Genomic DNA, 9,756 nt, shown 5'->3' on the forward strand with positions numbered 1-9,756 from the left:
CTCCCTTAAAGCTTGCAGAAAATTTTTTTTTTTTTGTGATTTCCTAGTTGATCTAATAAAATGTATAATTGCTGAACCAAGAGTACTAGATTTTTACTCATCTCAAGAGGTTTTTGGGGAATTCTTTGGGTTTTTTTTTTTTAACAAACATTAAATTAAAAATACATTATTATGGTTGCAAAGTTAAGCACTCAGATGTTGGAAAATGCCAGAATTGAACCTGTGGAAAGCTCTATTTGCTCCTCTTTGTGTGCATGGACGATGATCCAGTCTCTACTTACATGATTACATTCTGTTTTTCCTCTGGGATTTCTGCCTCTCACAGGGCACCAAATGGACAGTGCTCACTTCATGAGCACTATTCAATATCTTTTCTCTTTGTTTTTCAGTGCCCAGCCCCAAGTCTCAGTCACCACCCACCATTCACAGCCTGGCCTGAACAACGGGTTCTTCCTTTGCTCGTGGGCTTTTCTCTAGCGTTCATCACTCGAACATCCAGGTAACTCAGAAATATTACTGAATCATTCCCACTTCATGTGAAGATGCAGAACTGAGATTAAAGTCAGAAGTACCCACACATTTGGGGTGCCTACATGTGTGATGCCTTGGACCTGGTTTTATACAGTACTTAGCTCTACCTAGTAATTTTTGTGTACGGAGCACAACTCGTTATAGTTTCAGTTGTTATAAGGATAAGAACTACCACAGTTCAGAGCCTGGGGTCAAAAACAGGGTGCTCAAAAGGTGGGTATCAAACAAGTAACTTCCCTCTGAAAAGCTTAGTTTCAGTGACTTGCCAAACAACACACAGAAACACCATAACATAAGAAGGGGACAGAAACTGAACCTCCAGGACTGCTTTCAACTTGTCTAAACCATGAGACCCTCCTTTCCCTTCATGCAATCCTGTGCGTTGGTCACTACACACCAACCATGACTTCCAACAAGTTTCATAGTTTCATAGTTGATAGGGTCAGAAGGGACCTGAGTAGATCATCGAGTTCGACCCCCTGCCATGGCAGGAAAGATTACTGGGGTCAAACGACCCCAGCAAGGTGTACATCTAGCCTCCTCTTAAAGACCCCCAGGGTAGGAGCCAGATGAAGGGGGCCTGAAGAGAAGTCTCACTGCATTCCAATTCATCCCCAGCCCCACTTTATCCTGCAGGATCAATGAGGTAGGCACCCAATGAAAAGTGGTAAGCTCCCAGTTATTTAAAGATTTTGTCATAACGTGCACAAAAGGCTGAATTAAGGATGCACAGTCAACCTTAATTCTGGTGCATCCTAAACTTCTCTGTTTGACTTTGCCACTGTTATATTTGTTTAACCAAAATACATGTGCAATTTCCCAAAAGATTTTTTAAGCAAACCATAAAGAAACAGAAACAGAAACTTCATCTCCCATATGGCAGGCAAGGTTCTTTGGGTAGATGTGATATCTTTTATTAGACCAAATGAGTAGTTGGAAAAAAGTTCCTAGCAAGCTTTCAGGTGCAATCACCCTTCTTCAGGCATAGGAAGTCTCTGCTTGAAAAAGAGTGATTGCGCCCAAAAGCTTGCTAAGATTTTTTTTTCCAGCTACCCAGTTGGTCTAATAAAAGAGATCACATCTACCCAAAGGACCTTGCCTGCCAATGTCCTTAGACCAACATGGCTACAACCAAAAACCCAGCATCTCCCATATGGGTCATCTCTCTTGGCTGTGACCTTTAGAGCCATGGTGCAGACCTCTGCCACTTAAACTAATTGGGTCACAGATCTGTGAAGAGACACGCTGAGACTTCAGTGGCTGCCTCACCAGGCTCTCGAGTGAACACAGGTTCCTTCACCCCAGTTCCCAGCCACAGTTTCCCTCTTTCCTATGCCAGCCTACACCCAGACACCCTCTCCCAAATTAACCCCCATCCCTCTTCAAGTCCATCTCCTATCCCCTCTACATGGGAATGAGGCACCTCCTTCTTGCATGTTGCCAGAGCAGACTGGGAGCACAGGAGAAAGGGCTGTCCTGCCTAGTTCAGATGCTCAGCCCCAGACTTGACACAGCTGATAATGTGGTTGGAGGACACCCAATGCATGTGGCATCTTCAGGGTCATTTAGCAACTCAAGTCTCTACTAAATCCACACACACTGTGATGCTTCAAGTTTTATAATTTGGCTAAACTGGGGCAGATTTTCACAGCGACAATGCATGCACATCCCAGTCACAGAAGCCACCTGTCACAGAAAGGCTACAGCTTTGCAAATCAAAGGCATCCATGTTTATTTTCTCACATGAGCAGAGCAGCTTATTCCCCTCTAGCCTTGTGCTGAAACAGCTGGACCATTTTGGCTGAAATTAAAAAAGCAGCGCAAGGCAGGCATTTTGCATGGAAAATATCAGGCCAATCCGTTATAATTTAGCACAGGTGTTAGAAAGTGAAAGGAGGATCATACATGAGGAAGCACTGCACCCCCTTAATAATAGATGGTGCTAGCCAACCCACCTATAATAAAGCATGGCATATCATGTATAAAAAACCCGCAAGAAAATCAGAAGCGAAAAGCTTTCCATAAGCATTTTACAGTCACGGACAAAAGTCCACCTCCCTTCAGATGGATGCAACTGCCAACATTTGTGCCTGCAGCACATTCAAACAGCTGACCTCCTAAGTCTTCTGCCTCCTTTTCTACATCAGTTGGCTTCCACCTTGACTCTAGCCAACGTCCTGTTTCACAAATGGTCACTGCAGGAAACCGTCCAGGCAAAATGGTCCCCAAGACACACTCTCTCTCTCCATAGACTACATGCTGTATTCTTTCCCACTGCCCTTCCGGTTAAGTGGGTGCTGAAGGGATGGATGGTGGAGGCCCATCATGGCTGTGTGAGCAGCATCCTTAGAGCATAGCACATAAGGAAACCCGAATGGTTGAAAGCCAACAAGTCAGCATCGCGGTCGTCTCTAACACAAAATGGAATGGAAAGAGTCCCACCATGCTCCACAGTAAAATTATCATAGACTTGTAGAGAAGTAGGGCTGGAAGGGACCTGCAGAGGTCATCTAGTCCAACGTCCTGCTTGAGGCAGGATCATCCCTATCCAAACCATCCAATACAAATCCATAATCTAACCTCTTAATAAATCTACCATCAACCCTGACACAACACAAGACATAACACCCTAACCTGCCATAGGTAAAGCAGGAGAAACACAGCAGCCAATGCCCTGATTGGATAAAAAGTTAATATACGCTCAAAAGGTCCCAAGTACAGGCCTACACCCCCCCATTGAAGAGAAAGGCAACAATCTGATCATGGGGCAAATGACCCCAAATACGGTGATCTCATTGCAGGCTCCCCTGTGCTACTCACTTATCATTCAGTTGAGGCATAATGTAATGCTCCTGACCACCAGTTATCATTACAACTCCAATGAGCAGCGTAAACAAGTATGGGTCTTGCCCAAATGCCAATTTGTACCGTTATATTCTGCCCCCCTTAATCCCCTTCCCCCCTACAATTCAGCAGGCCACAAAATGTGTCACTTCATCACTGCTAGCACACTTGTGTGCACTGTCAGGCAGTGCGCATTGTTGTATCCCTCCTCCAGGAGCACAGCAATGAGAGGGCAAGCAGGGCACAAGTCCAAGGCCCTGCCTAAGGAAGCCCCAGAATAGAGCTTGGGGGCTCTTCGCCCTTCCATCCCCTGTTCCCTGCACACTTAGCACCTTCCCTACAGCAGCTCTGGCAGCAGGAAGGGTAGCGAAGCAGTGGCAGCACCTGCCTGAAGCCAGAGTAAAAGATGCAGGGTAGAAAAGGAGGGGAGGGGGCACACAGCACTGCCCTGGGTGCAGTCCTGGCCAGTTATGCCTCTGCCCTCCTCAGAGATGGCTGCATTGATGCCATGGCTTCTCTCTGCCATTGGTGCTGTGGAATCCCCTCTAGAAGAGAAACACAAGCCAATTGCCATTGTTGTATCCCAGCAGATGAGTGGTATGTGGGGCCGAGGATGAACAGGCTCTTCCCGCTTGCTCTCAGAGAGGCTGGCCAGCTTGCTGGTAAAAGAGGATACAAGAGGAATTGGCTTGATGTGCTCCAGAACAACTGGACTTCAGCAGAAAAGGAAATGGTATGTTTGCTTTTCCCTCAATTAAGCGGCAGCAAAGAGAGTCCCGCTATTAAAGTCATTTTTATTCAGCTAAATTAAGCTGGATGCCTCATTAATGACACTAACAAACAAGAGCCTCTGTAATTAAACCATACACTACACTGTTGCAATTGAGCCCAATGTGATGGCAGGGAGATGAGGCTGGTGGGGAGGAAGCCCCAGGCCCCTCCCTCCGCAATGAATCTCTCCCTTCTGCAGTTCCCTTTTATCTCAAGCCTGACACATTTATTTCTGCATGGGAGACGGTTTTAACACATTTTAATAACACGTTGCCAGCTCCAAAAAAACCGCTCCAAAGGCTTAGCACCACGGAGCTGTTGGGGAGTGAGCATGAGCAGTGCCAGGCATAAATTAGAGGTGAAATACGCACCCTTGACTGCATTTCCCAGCACCAGGTTTGCCAGTGGCATGGTGCACGACTTCTTTGATATTCAATCTGCTCGGCAGTACCCCAATATAGCTTGTACGTGGCTCTCCTCACCCACTCTCTTGACTAAACATGGACAACCGGGGGCAGGTGAAGGCAGTCACAGCAGACTTGGGGGTGGTAGCAGAAAACAGAGGGCACTGTTGAAGAGGGGAAGCCACAGAGAGCGGTTTCTCCTCCCGCCTACTTGCCACCAGGGACAGCCTTCATTTACAGATGGAGGGAAAAATAGGATATGAGAGGGAAAGGGTTATTGTCTCCACAAAAATGAAAAACAGGGAGACTGCCTGGGAAATCCACTTCACAGTCCTAAGTAAAGTATCCCCAACTTCAGCCAGACTCATGCCCCAGTGCAAACACGTGGGTGGGAGCAAACAAGGGAACGATAGGGAAGGAGAGTCCAGAGAGCCTGCCACTGCACAGGTCTTCGCTGCAGTGTGCGGTGGAAAGGTTTCCAAGCTAGCTCTAAATGAGCCAACTCAGGTGCCAGCAGCATCCTAGCCCCAGCAGTCCTCTGGAGCTCGGTGCAGGTTAATCGGCTGAGAAGTGGCCTGTGCTGAGCTCTGCTTAAAGCAAGCTCAGGCACTTCCGTGCTACCAGCTGTCTGCATTGTAGACACACCCGGTGTTTCATTTCTCAGGCAATTAAGCCTCTGATCGCACCAGGTGGCAGCTGGCTGAACGTAATGAAACTCGCAGATGCCACCGAGTCACAAGCTTCAGGTTGGCTCTCTGAAGTCCCCAGTGGCCAAAGGTGCCTGAGGTTCCAGATGAAGACACCAGCTATAGTGCCACAGAGCAAATGACTCACAAGTCCTCCTCAGCTCACCTCAAAGGAAAGTCTTCTTAAGACTGATGCCTGCTCACCCCACATCTCCATTTCCTTTACCTGGAATCCCTCCTGTGATCTAGACTTCAGTGGATATTTGGGCTCAGCCTGACAGGTCTTAGGGAGCTCTGTGCTGAAGACCCCTCAATCAGCCTAGCATCCTTCTTTTCACCACAGTAGATGAGCTGGAAGCTAGGGCTGACCCCAAGTAAGGCCTGATAACCTAGCATTGTCTTTCTTAGAATGACCCTCTATCCATCCCCTCCGGAGGCGCAGACACAGCCCACCAACGGCAGATAGGTCCAGGGCTGGTGTAAAACAGTATCTGCTCCCAAAAGGCACTCACCGAATAATTCACTGACCCAATATACATTCAGGGCATGAAGTATTTTCTATCAGATAGTAACATGGCCAACATTCACAAGATTTCACATAGCAATTGCCCCTCGTAAGCAGAGCAGGGAGCCTTCCTGTTCAGTGACCCACTCATCCTCACATCAAAAAAGGTCTACTTAGCCACTGGCCTCATCTCTGGATCGTGCTGGCTGCCAGCATAAACCCTCTGAACCAGCCTCCCCCTACTTCCCCTGGAAAGTTGCTCTACATCGTGTTCATCTCTATCAGACAAATGCAATGACCTCTACAGTGCAGCGTTACGTTCCCAAGTTCCTCCCCTCGGTGTCCCTTCTCTGCCCCTCCTCCCCTCTTTCGACTTCCTGCTTAGTAAGCAGCTTTGCTCATTAAGGGAAAATGTACTGTCCTCCCCTAACGAATGTGCTAAAATTACCCCAGCAAGTCCCAGCAGCAGCAACACAGGCCTTTACCCAGAATCAGGTTTTGCAAATATTAAACTAAATTGAAATCTCAGATAGCTCAGCACAAACCCCCAATAGGCCATAGCCGAGACAGAGCTGGCAAAAGCACCAGGCAATGCCAAGTGCATGAAAGCCTCACACCCCCTTGTTCAGACACAGGGAAAGTGGATGAGTTAGCAGAACAGGGCTCAGCATTAAATTGATGCTGAGTGTTTCATAGCCGCCAGCCATTCTCCCTCTTGTGCTCACTGCCTGGACTCTTAGAGGTGTCAGCGCAAGCAAACAAATAGCAGGGCTATGAAACCGCACAGACAGGCTACGTTCCTGGCTTCAGTCTGACTCCAGCCCCTGGATAGCGGCTGCCAAATTCCCAGCTCCTCCTCCCCAGACACTATGATGTGAAAAGGCTCAGAGCCCTGCTCCCTCTTTGTGTGTCCAGTGCAGATCACTCCCCTGTCCAATCTGTTGTGATGCGACTGCTAGGCCATGAGACACCAGACACGGGAACTGCATCACTTCATACAGGATCTCAATACTAAATCATCCACAGTCCCCAAAAGGTAGCTGCCCAGGACCTTAGCCAGCCACTCGCAACAGCAGAAGAAACTCCAGGATGGCAGGAAGCCTAGGAGGGAAACAAGAAATGTTGACTGCTAGCTTGATAGGGTCATTGCCCACTCTGACATACCACAGGATGCCCTTTCAGTCACAGGCGAGAGCATCCCCCGAGATGCATATGACCAGCCCAGACCCATGGCAAGGGAGAGGAACAAAGACAGCTCTGCAGCTGCCCTGACTCTGCCTTCACTGGCACCTAGGCTTCAACTCAGACTCCAGATGTTACTGAAAGAGCAGTGGGGGTGGAGAGCTTTTATTCATTATTGTAATGCAGTAGTATTGAGACAAAGCTCACAGTCGCAATGCAAGTCGTAGAAACATGGGGAGGAGGCACGAGGGTGTCTCCCCTGCCAGCACCACACAGGGTGACAGTACTGGCAACACACCCACAGCAACACAACTCTCAAGCTCAGCTCGCCCAGCTATTCCTCTCACTGCTCCTGCAACTAGACCAGGTGGATTGCTACTGCCTTCACCCCAGGGTTCCCCAAGCACCCTACAGGCCACAGACCCTTCATGATCTGGGATGCTCCTTTACACTCCAACCCCTTTCTTTTAGAGCATTTCCGAGTGATGTTTAGCTTTCCTGAGAGAGGTAATGAAGCCCCAATCTGTAGTGGTGTTCAAGGTTGCAGACCAGCATGCAAAATGGAGACAGGGGCCAGTCAGGAAGTTTAGGTCCAGTTTCTCTTGAGGACTGAGTGTTTTAGGTGCCAGGGTGTGGCTCGGGCCCCCCTCTCACACTTGGCCCCTGCTGTTGTGCTCTCTTCACACTGTTCTTCAAGGACATCTGCCTTCAGTCCTCTTAGTCGAGTGTTTAAAGCTGGCTCAGCCTGCCGTCACATTTCCTCAGCCCCTCCAGAGTTCAGCCCCACACCACTGTGAAACCACAACAGGTTTTGGGCAACTAAAACCAGTCGGTGCTGGGCAAAGCTCTTCTCTCTACTTTCCTCCTGCAACTGAGAGCATGCCTCACCAAAGCCCTTCCCCCACCCCTTTCTTGTGCTCTCCTTCCCCTCCTCAGCCCACACGGTGGTAATTTTAGATCCATCAAACCTGGAGTATAACTGCACGGCGGGCTTTTTCTTGCTTCGCTGCACAGAAATAATATTTGAGATTTGTGCCGATTGAGGGCAGGGGGTGCCAGCTGACAACTCCAGCGAAGGGCTGGGTTTATTGCGCCTGTTTGCTTTAAATTGCATGTTTCCCCAAGATGGGATCAGGGAGTGAATGGAGAAGACCTCCCACACACAGGTTTCCAGCAGGCCCAAAGTGAGCCAGACCAATATAGGACAAATGCAATCCCTGCCACTGAGAATACAGGAGACTTGTATAGACAGGGTATAGGGAGAGGACGAAAGAGCAGGGTGGCTCTTAACTCCCAAAGAGCCCCTGGTGAAGCCACAACCCAAACCACATTCAAAGACCTATGCAATGCCACCCACTGGCCCCCAAGATGCTTAACCACGGCTTCTAATTACCACATCCATAGCCACAGCAAGATGCAAATTGATTAGTAAATAATCTTGTTGGAGCAATAACCAGGCACTAGATAGGAACCTCCTTTCACAGCTAGACATCAGTAAGGGGAAGGTTAGGAGTTTTAAACAATCAGCCCACAGCTGTCATTATTAGAGGTCCCTATTCAACACAACGAGCATGAAGCAGCTGGCTTCACCCAGTCCTTGAGATGTTTTCCCTCCTCTGAGCAGTGCTCAATGCCCTCAGCCCAGTTTGTTAGCCGGAGTTATGGCTGAGGGGTGAATACTAAATGCTCTCTTACTGTTTAAGAAAACACTGACACCGGAAAACTAACACCTGCTGAGCAGCCCCATGGCAAACTGCTGTAATCAAGGAGGTTCATTAGAAACCAATCAAAGTTTACCCCCACGTGGAGGCTCAGGACCTACGAAAGGGTTGGAAGGGGCAAGGCTGCAGTTTCTCCAGACCGTGAAGACAGGGAGAAAAACCCAAGCAATAACAAGACAACCAAACACAAAGTAGACAACGCATTCAGCAGACACCGCTAAATGGTTTCCAATTAATTAACTGATTACATGATAGAACAGAAGGGGATTCGAGCGAGGGCTGTTGACCTTTAAGAATAATTAATATCATCAGGATCACAAAACTCGTCCAAGAAAAATAATTAGGAACATTTTAGTATTGCTTCTAAAGCCACGGGGGGAGGTTCTGGCTGATTCAGAGGCAGTGCTTCCCCCTTCTCCCCCCTCCCTGCTCTTTTTATGACCCTCGGACAGCTCCCGCTCTTTACGCCCTTCCTCTCTCCACTACTTCGCTAACCCTGATATCCTTTCTTTCCTCTGGCATATCTCTGCCCCTGCCCCAGTCTTCCCACTGCCACCTTCTTCCTTCTTCCACCCCATTACTCCTGCCCAAGAAGTTTGCCTTGCCCCAATCCACCCTTGTCATTCCACATTCAGCCCCCCCCAATTCTACCTCTACCTCCCCCCACCCTTATCTCCCCATTCTCCACCTTGCTCCTTTGTTCATGGTAACCCCGTCATGCCCTGTCCCACACTGCCATTCTTTTAAAATCTATTCTCCTCTTTCTCCCTGGCAACCCCAACTGTTGACTGAAAGCCAAGGGAAATATAGTCTTAGCCTTAAATATCCCCAGCAGGAGCCAGTCCCTGCCCTCCCTTGGCAGTCAGCTGCATCACATAAGCTGTTCTCAGAAACACACATAAATATATGAGACAGAAGAAGGTGGCAGACGGTGGAGACTTGACTCCTCTCCTTCTCACTGAGTTCAAACCTCATCAAACCCAGATTTCTCCCTGCACCTTTCCCTAGGGACTGCATGGGGCCTGGTGTTGGAAAGACCCCATTGCTAATGGGCACAGGAAGGGAGAGTTTCCAGGAGAGAAGGGGCAAAGGAATTTGCTTGGAGGGCTGTG

General features: G+C 48.6%; 1 protein-coding gene and 1 long non-coding RNA gene across 5 annotated transcripts in view; one reads left to right on the forward strand and one right to left on the reverse strand.

Moving 5' to 3' along the window:
• LOC109288502 overlaps window positions 1-3,976 on the forward strand; it is a 13,746-nt gene extending 9,770 nt beyond the window's left edge. The window contains exon 3 of the long non-coding RNA XR_002095170.1: window positions 3,963-3,976. This is a non-coding gene — a long non-coding RNA (uncharacterized LOC109288502). The remainder of the gene's footprint in view (window positions 1-3,962) is intronic.
• Window positions 1-9,756, reverse strand: part of NTRK3 (neurotrophic receptor tyrosine kinase 3) — a 306,856-nt gene that overhangs the window by 275,024 nt on the left and 22,076 nt on the right. The gene's annotated exons all lie outside the window — the stretch shown is intronic.

The sequence above is a fragment of the Gavialis gangeticus genome, unplaced genomic scaffold (assembly GCF_001723915.1).
Source record: "Gavialis gangeticus isolate Ggan-Ray unplaced genomic scaffold, GavGan_comp1, whole genome shotgun sequence".
NCBI classification, from domain to species: domain Eukaryota; kingdom Metazoa; phylum Chordata; order Crocodylia; family Gavialidae; genus Gavialis; species Gavialis gangeticus.